The following is a 13,925-nucleotide window of genomic DNA, read 5'->3' as shown; positions in this document are numbered from 1 at the left end:
GTTTTTTTGCTCATTAAAAAAAAACCTGTGCTTCTCAGGAAGGTTTATCTTATGGTAAGGATATATAAAAGACTAAAATACAGATGAAGAAAATTATTTACTGTAACAGTGCAACATATAAGCAACATCTACAATTTTTATTATTTACCATTTTCATATTTTCTAGCACCGTTAATGTATCTTGTCTGAATGGAAATATGCTTATGGTAATTATATGTAGATGAGGTCATGCATAAAACAAAAGCTGTTGTAAGCTTCATGTACGGTTATTTCAGTGAGGCCACGTGTGGAATAAAGGCAATAGCGAAGTCGGTCTGTGTAATATTGTTTGATCACACAATATTGCTCGGCAAAATTTTGTGATACTCCAGTCATCAGTGTTGGGAAGGTTACTTTAGAAATGAAATAGGTTACAGATTACAAGTTACACTGTTTAAAACGAAGTGTAACTATTTTAATTACTTTATTAAAGTAATGGGTTTAAAACAGCATTTATTACTGCATTTACTAATGCATTATTAAAATCAAAAGTTGTGCTTGTTTACATTAGTTAATGCACTGTGAATTAACACGAACTAACAGTGAACAATTGTATTTTCATGAACTAACATTAACACAGATGAATAAATGCTGTAATAAATGTGTTGTTCATTGCATTGCAATATACATTAACTAACATTAACTAAAGTGTTACCAAGTAATGTAACTGATTACATTTGATTACTTGATTGCTACATTTAAATTTCTAAATTATTTTTTTCCATTTTCAAACATTTAAAGCAGGCAGGGTTAACCGGTCAGACTTTCATTGCAAAATCCTTCATCACTTGAATTAAGATTAAAATAATTGAATTTTAAAGCACAGCCACCTCAAAATCAGACTTAAGCACCACTTTTTACTTTGAGATATTTTTGAAGTTAAATACAGATTTAAAATCATAAGCTTTAGTTTAATAGCTATGATACAGGAAACACTGGGGAAAAAAAACAATTTGGAAATAAAATTGTGGAATAAGCATGTGTCCTGAAACATTGGTGTCTCATATTTTTGTGCAGTCAATGCAATTTGTGAAAGAAATCAATCAAATCTGTATGTGTGTGAAAATATTCAGGTGTAACCCCCTTTGTAATCGTTAACATTTTCATAAGTAACTGTAATTTAATTACACATTTTTTTCTCAGTAACTGTAAGAGATTACAGTTACATTTATTTTGTAATTAAATTACGTTATTCTGTTACATGTAACAGAATGTAAGACCTCAGAGAGGTTTCTGAATCTCAATTAATTTGTTGATTAGTTAATGGAGAATATCTCGAGCACCCATGGGATCGGCGCCAACGCAATGAACTGTTTTTGCACTTGACTTTTCACTAATGTGACCGCACCTTTAAAGGTGGGGATTTTACACGGTCTGTAGTTACATAATTACACCAGTAGATGGCAGCAATGGGAGTTTGTGCGCTTGCACGTGTGGATTAAAAATCAATAACGGTTAAAGTTACTCATCGTCAGGCTACAGAAAAATACCATTATTCCTCCGTTCAATTAGGCCTAAGACATCGAGAGTCACGCAGACCTATAACAACCCAGCCACAACACATAATTGCGAATAACATGCCTTACCTTAACACAGAATCGACGACAGAGCCCAGCGTTTATTTTTTTTCTACGAATCTTTGAGTTAACATGTACTAAACATGAGTGGAATTTGCACCGCAGCGCCCCCACACCTTGATGCTCATGACAAGAATAGCATGTATAGTTTTCTTTATTGAAGTGAATTGGGTTTAAATCGCCGTCATGCATGAATGAATGATATTTTTGCAATTTTACACATAATAATCCACGATGATCACATTACACAAAACTGAAATTGCATGTCAAAATAACACATTGTCAGTATTTTTGAGACCCCCCAAAATTTCACAAATCACGTTTTCAGGGGAGCCCATGTCTTATTAAGGGGAGCCGAGCTCCCCCTAGCTCCCCCGTAGTTCGCACCCTGGTTGCCTCTAATTTTAAATGGAAAGAGCACAGACAAAGCCTTAGGTTTATATGAAGAGATTTATTTTATTTGTGTTACTTATTTATTTGATTTGGGGCTTGTTTTAAAATTTCAATTTAGTTTTGTTATTTACATTAACATTATTAAATTAAATTTAATTAACATTATATTTAAATTTTGTTATTTAGCAGACGCTTTGATCCAAAGTGACTTACAAATGAGGACAATAGAAGCAATCAAAACCAACAAAAGAGCAATGATACGCAAGTGCTATATTAGTATATTATTATAGTGTTATATTTCAATTTCACAAAGAAACGTACAGTATTTTGTCCAAGCAACAATAAAAGGACACATTTAATTTATAATTTGTCTTAAATCTAAATTTGTTTAAAAAAAAAAATCGTGAATCGAATCGTGAGTTGAGTGAATCGTTACATCCCTAATACAAGGAAATCTTTCACTAAAGGATATCTTAAATAGGTCTGTAGGTCTAGCACTTAAGAAAACTGGAATTATAGTGTCATACTGACAACTGTTACCATACTTTTAAAATGTGTCAACAGATAATAGATATATGCAGAAGATATGCAGCTAAATACATATAAATATAATAATTATGTTCTCAGCAGATAATTCCGTAGCTAAGAGGGAACATTATGTAAAAGAACAAAGTGTACTTAAAGTAATGTTTATGGAATGTTCTTATAACCTTATTTATAAGACTTTTTTCAGTTGCTTATAAACATATTAATGAGTAAAGCCTAATAACACTGTAATCAGCACAAACTGGGCTCCAATAATATGTGAGCAGCATATATGTGCATGATTGTGTTTTTGAGAAAGCAACGTTTATGCATGGTTAGTGAAAAACTAAAATTTTAAAGTCACTGAAATAAGGCCATAAAACACATACAGAACATTTGCTCACTAGACTTTTGAGAACTGGATCTTGTAGCCTAGAGTTTTTGCTTCAAAATGGTGTGAAAATCATTCTGTTCACTCATTCACAGAAAACAATATATTGATTTAAATTCTCCAAGACACATTTTGTCTAGAAAGCCTGTATGCGAGGTTTGTAGTTTATTTAGAATATATTTAACTATCACACAAATATATGTGTATACAAATTAGGGGTTGAACGACTTCAGATTTTTTAAAGTCGACTTTTATGTGATGAAAGTCGAGTCGAAGTCGACTAGTCGCTGATGACGTCATTAATGAACAAATAAGTCTGGAGCTGAGACTCGAACACCTTGTGCACAGCTATGGCATATGACACAGCGCTGCCCACATGACTATTGCTCCTATAACAGCTCATTTCTATCAGTTATTTTGTCTTTGGGTCGTTATACTTCTCACAGATTTCTGCTCATTCTAAATCAGATACAGATAAAGTAGCACAGTAAAGACTGCATTCCTGTTGCGCCCTCTATAGGACCAGCGACTAGTCGACGTCAAGCTTAAAGCGTCATGGCAGAGCATTGAAGTCGACTAGTCGGTTAGTTGGTGCGACCCCTAATACAAATATAAATTATATAAGTTGTCATAATGTTGAGAGAAAACGTTCTGAGATCAACATTCTCGGAACACCCTTTATGTTATTTCTTTTTGAATGTTCTTAAAATATTGTAACCTTTAAATAACGTTATAATCACGACATGAAAAATGTACATTTTAACTTAATTATTAACATTCAAATAACTTTATATTTTGAGTGAAAATAAACTTAGCTGGATGTTGTAAGAAACGTTTTTGTATCCTTTAAATAACGTTATAATTACGACAAGAAAAATTGGCATTTTAACTTTCTTAGAGTAGAAAAATAAATATTCAAATAACTTCATATTTTGGGTGAAAATAAAGTTAGTTGAATGTTTTAAGAAACGTTTTTGTAATCTTTAAATAACGTAATAATCACAGCAAGAAAAATGGACATTTGAACTTAGAATATTAAAAAATTAATATTCAAATAACTTCATATTTTGGGTGAAAATAAAGTTAGTTGAATGTTTTACGAAACATTTTTGTAACCTTTAAATAACATTATAATCCTGACAAGAAAAAAAAGAAATTTTAAGTTTCTTAGAGCATTAAAAATTAATATTCAAATAACTTCATATTTTGGGTGAAAATAAAGTTAGTTGAATGTTTTAAAAACGTTTTTGTAACCTTTAAATAACGTTATAATCACAACAAGAAAAAAATGACATTTCGACTTTCTTAGAGTAGAAAAATAAACATTCAAATAATGTTATATTTTGGGCTAAAATAAAGTTAGTAGAATGTTTGTATGAAACATTTTTGTAACCTTCTAATTTCAATGTTTTAGAAACATTTCAAAACAATGTGCCCACAACGTTTTTATGACCTAAATTAGTTGCCTGTTGGGTTCTTACTAAGAGAACAAAACAAAAAAAGCTTTCATTATTTCAGATCTGCACCTGAATCATCAGCGAGTGATGACATTTTATTTTTTTATATATATATATATAATTTGGGGGGGGCAATAGGGATTTTGCCTAGGGAGTCAAATTGGCTAGAAACGGCCCTGCATTAAACCCATGTGCCATGCAGAGCGAGTGCAGATCGACAGGCATTGATCAGACCAGCAGACCGTGTTTAGTTCCTGTCTACATTCACAGACGACCTTCATCCGGAGGGAACTGGTTTGTTAACAAGTCATGGACTGCAGACAGTTTTTGCCAGCCAGTGAGTCCTTGAGTAAGTGAAATTGCATTACAGACATTATCCAGCTGATTGAACCATTGAGCAATCTCAATATACTGTATTTTCTCATTGGTCTAGAAAACACCTTCCCATGAGGCATTGCTGGAACTGCCGTGTAATGAACAGAATATACTGTTAAAGCATATAATCACTTAAGCATAGCATGATGTGTCAATAATTTATACTGCAGTATAGATGTGGCTATCAGTGGCAGGACTATATTACATTATTTATACATCAGAGTGATAAAGTAATGTGAAAATACAGCGCTAAATAAGCCCGTATCAGTGATGCTAGTGGGTTTTTGTAAGCCTCAATGTAGATTTTGGTTGTTTACTTAGAGAAATATTACAATGTTTTTTGCGTTAATCTAGAATTCATCCGATATGCATCACAGGTGTGTTTATATCAGCATTAAATGTGTCGCAACCAATCAGAAACTCTGTTTTCTAATATTAATTATCTCTTTAATTTGTGTCTTTATAGGTCTTTATTATATATAGACAATAATATATTAATAATTATATTAATAATTAACAATATAATTGAAAACACACACAGAAACACGCACGCACACACACACGCACACACCAAAACTGCTAAATCTTTAACTAAAATTACTGGAAAAAATATTAAAATGACTAAAAAGTACAAATTTTTAACTAAAATTTAAATGAAAACAGAAAAAATAAAAATAAAAATAAATAAAAAATATTACTAAAGACTTTTATAACATATCAGTAATACTAAAATAACACTGGTCTTTGATACATTAATTTGATTTTCATTTGGTACTTTTAATAATAAAGCACATGATATCACAAACAAATGATAAAGCACATTTTATTTATATGTTTCATTCACTGAATTATCAAAAATAGACATGATTAATGTGAAATTGCAGCAAGATTAAATGTATTAATATACGCTATTAAGATAGTTTTCACATTTGTCTTTAAATCACAGTGCAACTATAGTCACCCATTAAAATGGCTAAATAAACCAGGTATTTACAGTATCTGAATTTCCATCAACTTAAAACTTAAGTTCAGTTGATGCCTCAAATTTTTAAGTGTAACTGAATTGGTTGTAGGCTACAAGTCATTTCAGTTCTTTTTAAATAATTTGGTTGAATCTCATAGAATTTACACGGCAAAAAATGCTTATCTTACTGAGTATGTTGTCTTGTTCTCTAGTATAAATATCTAAAAATTCTTGAATCAAGATGAATTTACTGTACAAGTAAAATTACTTAAGATAGCATGTCTTGTTTTCTGTAAAAAAAAAATCAATATTTTTATTGTTTTTCCTTAAAACAAGCAAAAATATCTGCCAATGGGGCAAGAAAAATAATCTTGTTTAGCTTTGAATTAAGATTATTTCAGATATTTTTGCTTGTTTTAGGCAAAAACTAACACAATTTTGATATATACTGTATATATATATATTTTTAGAAAATATCTTAAATCATTTTACTTGTCAAGTAAATGCATCTTGATTCAAGAATGTATAGATATTTATACTAAGAATTTATACAAAACATACTAAGTAAGAAAATCATTTTTTGCAGTGTAAAGTTGGTTTTTGCTGACATGTGGCTCTAACTTATTGGTCATATGATTTAAAAAAAAATTTTTTTTACAGTGTAGCATAAGTGTCTGTAATCAGAGCGCTTGTTGGTGTATGTTTCGGACAGTAGTAAAAACTGATGTCTGCGGTCAGCGCTCAGAGAGGCAGCAGTGAAATGTGTCGCAGCTGCGGCAAAGTACATCGCCGCCTGAACTCAACACCTGCTGCACTTCAGCCGAATGGACACGAGCTTCAGACTCACACCAGAGATAATCAGACCGCTTTTCATGCTTTCATTCCTCTCGTCACTGAACACACAGGTCAGACGCACACATGAGCTGATTCTGTGCGGGAAGCTCGATGTGGCGTTTTATGAATGAATGGAATCAGTCAGAGGTTCATAACTCGCCAAGGAGCTTCTGCTGCTTTGATGTCTGTTTTCCCAGCTAACAAATATATGTTCTAAGAATGTTTTGCTTACATTCTTGTTTTGATTCAAGCGTTTTTTTAAACGTTTTAAAAACTTTTTTGGTTACACAAACGTTACATTGTATCATTCTGCGCAAAATCATTGGAATGTTACTTTTGAATGTTCTCTGAACTTGTGTCTGTTTTTTTTTTTTTTAATGTTTCAAAAATATACTTGGTTATGCGAACGTTAAGGGAACATTCCATTTTAGAATTCTTGCAAACATCATGTGAATGTTACTTTTGAATGAACGCTCTGAAAAAGGTAGAAACATTTTAAAAAAAGTTGCATGAATGATGTATGAATAACATTTTTGTGCTTATATTTTGAGAACATTATTAAAGACCAGATAACTCTGAATGTTACCTGAAATAAAATAAACTTTAAGTGAAATAAAATATATAAGAAACGAGGCAACGTTTCTCATTTTCATTTAGTTTAACTTGATATATTAAAATAGCTAAAACTAAAACTGAAATAAAAATATAAAAATTGTATAGATAATAATACATTAATAATTGTATTGATAATAAATAATATAAATGACAAAACGCACAACTAATTTACTAAATCATTTTACTAAAATTACTGGGAAAAAATGCTAAAATGTAACGACAAACGTTCAAACGTTATTGAAAGAACGTTAGTTCATAACTTTGAGAGTCTGTTCTGAGAATGCTCTGATTAGAGGATGAATTCAGAGATGAACCGGGTCTGCTGTGTGATATCAGCACACGCTGTGAACACGCTCAACTCTCTCTGAGAAACTGTGTTTATATATTAACCCCCTGTAAAGCAGCACCACGGAAGATATTAGAGCTAAATCAAAACAAAAAATCTGATTAGCATTCACGCCTTTGTTGTTTTATTCACTCATTACATCCGTTTGTAGTTTTTTTCCAGATCCAGAGAATTACAGTAAAGACTGGACACCGTACAATTCAAACACATGCAATATTTATAATTCTCAGACCCCTCATGTAATCTGACCTGAAAACCACATCAAGCATCAAACCTCTATTAGAATTAAACTGCATTATTTAAGACACAATCACTGAGTCTTTTCATTCACACTGAGAGACAGTCACTGAGTGTGTTATATAAGATGCATTATATAAGCAACATGCAGCATTAGCATCCCGTCCAGCGCAAAACCAAGGGATTTCATGCATTCCTGCCTCATGTGCTGAAGTTAAAAGCCACGATAGAATATTCATAAATGCACAGCATTTATAGCGATTCAGCGGCATTTCTCTGCTGTGTGCTGATCCGCTCTGCACTTCATGTGTGTGTGCAATGCGAATCTGACTCATGCATGCAATTACACACTCTCACGCTGGCTTTCTGTCTTTATTTATTATCAAACATGCATTAAATCCAGACCACACCGCTGTGTATGAACAAATCTGCGCTGCATCTGATTGGTCGCCACTCACATGGCTCCTGATTGGTGATTAACTCATAATGGCTGCATAATTACCCACTACAAGTAATTTAAAAACACTTAAATTAAACACAAGCACATCAACTCCCATTCACAAGTGTTAATATCAGGGTTATGCAAAATATCTAAACTCTATCTATCTATCTATCTATCTATCTATCTCACTTTGTCCGTGAAAGATTATGAAATGCTTGTTAAGCCAACACTCAAAGTTAGTTACTTTTCTCATAAGAATGACAATCATATGAATTTCTTTGAATTTAAAGTAATTTTAAATTCAACTTCCTTACATTCAAATATCTATTCTACATCCTGAACTATAAAAAAAGTTAAATAAATAAAAATAAATTAATATTAAATAAAAAAATAAAAATGTGATATGCAATATATTTTGAATATTATTGAATTGACATAATATTTAAACATAATATATAAACACCATTAAACCAACAATTTCTTAAAAATTGTTGGATAGATAGACAGACAGACAGACAGACAGACAGACAGACAGAGAGACAGATAGATAGACAGACAGACAGACAGACAGACTGATAGACAGACAGACAGACAGAGAGACAGACAGATAGACAGACAGACAGACAGAGAGACAGACAGATAGACAGACAGACAGATAGACAGATAGATGATAGATAGAGAGATAGATAGAGAGATACTGTAGATTTCTATTTCAAATAGATGCTGTTCTTTTGTTCTTTCATCTCTGAATCCTGAAAAATAAAACGTATCACGGTTTCCACAGAAATATTTTGCAGCACAACTGTTTTCAGGAGCAGAAGAGACTTATTTTAAAAACATAAAAAAATCCAAATAAAAATTAAATCCTTTTAAAAAAAAATTTTCAAGGGTAAATCAATGAAAATTTAACATGCACCATTATTGCGATTTGCATGCACCATAAAGTATGAAATCCAAAAACAGCTCATAGCAAACCAGAGGAACATAGTTTAATGACCTCCGTGAGCCGGCGAGAACATTAATTAGTAGCTCCTCATCAGAGTCACAGACACATGTATTTATTTTTACATGCCTCTCCATTCCATCAGATTATTGTGTCATTCCGTCCGGTGTGTAATCATATCCCGGTGCTGTTATTGAATATAAAAACCTCATCGCTGCTCTCCGACAGCTTCTCTATTAATAAAATGTCAGAATCATTCATTGTAATGAATTCAGTGACCTGCCTTCGGTCTACGATCTGTCGCTCAGCTGGAAATATAAGAGCTGCTTTCCATATAAAAGAGCTTGTCTCTGGCTCAGAGCAGATGGGGAATAAGCAGACGGGTCTTATGTGTGTTTGCAGGACTTTAGTGCCCATCGGAGGAAGCTTTCGCTCACAACTTATGCATTGTTTTGTTTCTCTGAGCGCTGAATGTAGATTAGATCACCTGCATCCGCCATCTGTTGAGTCGAGACTTTACGCTGGCAGGAAAACAAACACGAGCGAGTATTGTAAAAGAAAAAGAGCAGTAAACAATCAAATCCCAAGCCTGAAATTCATAGACACTGGTAACAAATTTAGGTTCTAAAAACGTTATGGAAACATTGTGTAAAACGTTGAAATGTCCCGTTTTCTTCTCGGGATTAGAACGTTATTTAAAGGTTACAAAAACGTTTCTTAGAATGTTCAACTAACTTTTTCACCCAACGTATAACATTGTCAAAAAGTTTATTTTTAATATTCAAAGAATGAATGTTAAAATGTCCATGATTAGAATGTTATTTAAAGGGTACTAAAGTGTTTCTTACAACATTCTATTTTTAATCAAAATATAACATTGTTTTTAAAATTCTACTGTAAAAACAGTAAAATGTCAGGTTTTGGTGTCGAGATTGTAACATTATTTAAACGTTACAAAAACATTTTCTACTAACATTTTTTCTACTTACTGTAAAATATAACGTTTTTTGAACATTTATTTTTTATAACTTAAGAACATTAAAATGCATATAAAATGAATATAACGTTATTTAAAGGTTACTAAAACATTTCTTATAGCGGTCTACTAATTATTTTAACCCTAACCTAACCCTAACCCTAACTCTAACCTAACTAACCCTAACCTTACCCTAACCATACTAATGATTTTAACCCTAACCTAACATAACCCTAACCCTAACTTTAACCCAACTAACCCTAACCTTACCCTAACCATACTAATGATTTTAACCCTAACCTAACCCTAACCTAACCCTAACTTTAACCCAACTAACCCTAACCTTACCCTAACCATACTAATGATTTTAACCCTAACCTAACATAACCCTAACCCTAACTTTAACCTAACTAACCCTAACCTTACCCTAACCCTACTAATGATTTTAACCCTAACGTAACGTAACCCTAACTCTAACCTAACTAACCCTAACCTTACCCTAACCCTACTAATGATTTTTACCCAAAATATAGAATTATTTTAACATTTATTTTTAATATTCTAAGAACGTTAAAACACCCGTTTCCTTGTCGTGATTAGAATGTTATTTAAAGGTTACTAAAACATTTCTTACAACAGTCTACTAACTTTATTTTAATATATTTTAAATATTATTTGTAATAATCTATGAATGTTTTCCCTCAACATTATGAAAACATTCATCAAGTACAAAAAACGTAAAAAAAAATTTTAGTACTAAAAAAGTAACATTTTCTCTCAGCATTACAAGAAGTTATAAAGTAATGTCCATAAACATTACATTAAGAACATTTTGCCCTAACATTTATATAATTTTTAAAAAATGTACGTTGTGAGAAAGCTGGGACTTTTCGTTCCAAAATATTCCTGTAACGATCTGAAAGGTGGTAAAACTCGCTGCTTGTCATTTGGGGACATTTTAGAGGATGATCATTTATTTTACTTAAGTTTAAAAAGCTTTAGTGCTTTTAAAGCATTAGGATTGAGCGAGATAAACACATGTACACTCATAATAAATAATGCAAGAGAGGAGCCAACAGCATATGGGCCTATAATGTTTTATCATCCGAGAAGGCTGGGACTTTTCGTTCCAAAATATTCCTGTAACGATCTGAAAGGTGGTAAAACTCGCTGCTTGTCATTTGGGGACATTTTAGAGGATGATCATTTATTTTACTTAAGTTTAAAAAGCTTTAGTGCTTTTAAAGGATCAGGATTGAGCGAGATAAACACATGTACACTCATAATAAATAATGCAAGAGAGGAGCCAACGGCATATGGGCCTATAATGTTTTATCATCCGCTATAAACAAGAAAATATTTCTTTAATAGAAAGTTTCACCTGTTTTATGTGCATCTGATCACTTCTGCTCTCCTTAACAACAAACGTGATTTCAGGAATCATTCATGTCTTTTTATATACGGTATATATGCCATATGGGAGTTTCCTGCTTTTATATGATCCTAGGACACCATGTTTTAATGATGTAAATTTCATTTTTACATTTAATTCAGTTTTCTTGGAAAGAAACACCTTTTTTTAATGCAGCAGTAAGCTATTTTTTGTGTATGTGTGAGACTTTATGTATATACATAACTAGAATAAGAAAGTGCAGTAAAAGGTAAAACTATTTGAGCTATGCTGTGTATAAATACAACAATAAATTAATATAAAAATATATATCAGCTAAAATATCTGGAAGCAAATGATACTGGAACAGAGTTATTATAGTTAAAAAAAAATGTTACATCAAATAAAATATTTTTAGCTAAAAATAAAATATAATATCAAAACGTAAACTTATTTTATTTCAGCTAGTTTCCAAGGCAACATTTCTTATTTTCATTTAGTTTAACTGTATGTATTAAAATACTTAAAACTAAAACTGAAATAAAAATTATTAGTTCAAAATAATAATAAAAAATATGTAGAAATATTTAAAAACAACAAAAACGAATACAAATGGCAAAAATGCTCAACAAAATGACTAAAACTTTCTAAAATTAAAACGAAACCAGAAAATATTTTAAAAAATTAATTCAAATATAATACTAAAATAAATTCAAAATCTTATTTTGAAAAATATGTATTTATTTTAATATTTATTTATTTGAATTTGTAGTTTTTATAAATTTGTATTTTTTATTTTATTTAGTTATAATTGTTTTTAGCACATAAACTAAATGAAAATGAGAAATTTTGCCTCGGCGACTAGCTGAAATAAAATAAGCTGCAGAGTTTTATATTTTATTTTATTTGAGTTAATAAACGAGTTCATAAACTCTAAAACGAGTGTGTCCGAAACGACATTTATGCTATTGTGGAGTCGTGTCATGGAAAGAGTTTAGTGTTTCAGCCACAGATGGCGATAGAGAGGCCAACTCTAGTGCAACTTCAACAAAAACATTTAATGCTCAAAATGCCCAATGCATTAATGCATCAGAATCCCCTTGTTTTGCATGAGATGCATTCTTCGAAAACAAAGCTTAACATCTGATTTATCTAAATGTGTCTTGTTTTTACTGTAAAACAAGATGGAGATACAGTTAGAGAATAGGATTTGCTTTATAATGAATGCTAAGCAGGCGTGAATGCAGGTGTGTGTAGCGGCACGTATGCCGCTGTCGGACGCCGGCGGGGATGATATGCAGAGAGACGCCAAAGCCGCAAATCCTCACGGCTGCCAGCCATGTTAGACGCTTAGAGACAAGATCCCACGGTCAAATTTGAAAACCAAATCAATTTGCATGGAGGCTAAATTTCATCAGTCAGTAAAATATTCAAATCCTCCAGAAAAATGTGGATTACGAGGGTGATTCAGAACTCATTCTGCTACTTTCTGCTCAACTTTAGGAGAAACCACACCATCTAACGCGGCTCGTTTTGATGCGACAATGCAAATACTGAACTATGAATCTTAGTGAAGAATCTTCAAAAGAAGGCATTGAACAGATGCACTGAATGATGAATAATAATAACACGTGATGCAATAATGAATATCAGATTCAAAACTTCGTTATTATGATCTTCACGGCTGGTGGAAAGAGCTTATCTTTAGGGTTGCTAGGGAGTTCTGTGTGGTTGCTAGGTGGCTGCTTACCAAGGTATCAAAAACATTGCGGGAACAGTTTTGGAATGTTTCTGAAACATTAAAATGTCCAGTTTTCTTGCTGTGGTTATAACGTTATTTAAAGCTTACAAAAACGTTTCTTACAACGTTCTACAATTTTTTTTAAAATGCTATTTGAACATTGATTATTATATTGTAAGAATGTTCAACTGTACCGTTTCCTTGTCGTCATGGTATCGTTATTTAAACGTTCCAAAAACATTTCCTACAACTTTATATTAACTTTATTTTCTCTCAAATTATAGCGTTATTTGAATGTTTATTTTTTAATATTCTAAGAACATTAAAGTATCAGTTTTCGAATGTAATTGGAACATTATTTAAAGGTTACTAAAACGTTTCTTGTAATGTTCTACTGACGTTATTTTCCCCCCAAATTTAACATTATTTAAATATTTATTTTTAATAAATAAATATCTAGTTTGTGACGATACGTGATCCTGTTCCATCTTCTGTCTTCATTATAATGTACTTCTGAATAAAAGTTAAAAATATTAAATAAAATAGCAGCAGTGAAAGTTTAAGGAGGAAAAAAATGATCTGTAAATCAGGATTATTAACTAAAATTAAACCTAAAACCATGGTTTGCATATATAGTATTATTGATACTACTGTAGTTTTATTAATATTTTAAATTAAAT

This window comes from Sinocyclocheilus rhinocerous, unplaced genomic scaffold (genome assembly GCF_001515625.1).
Source record: "Sinocyclocheilus rhinocerous isolate Xijiao unplaced genomic scaffold, SAMN03320098_v1.1 scaffold2926, whole genome shotgun sequence".
In the NCBI taxonomy this organism is placed as follows: Eukaryota; Metazoa; Chordata; class Actinopteri; order Cypriniformes; family Cyprinidae; genus Sinocyclocheilus; species Sinocyclocheilus rhinocerous.
Note: the sequence above shows the minus strand (reverse complement) of the source record.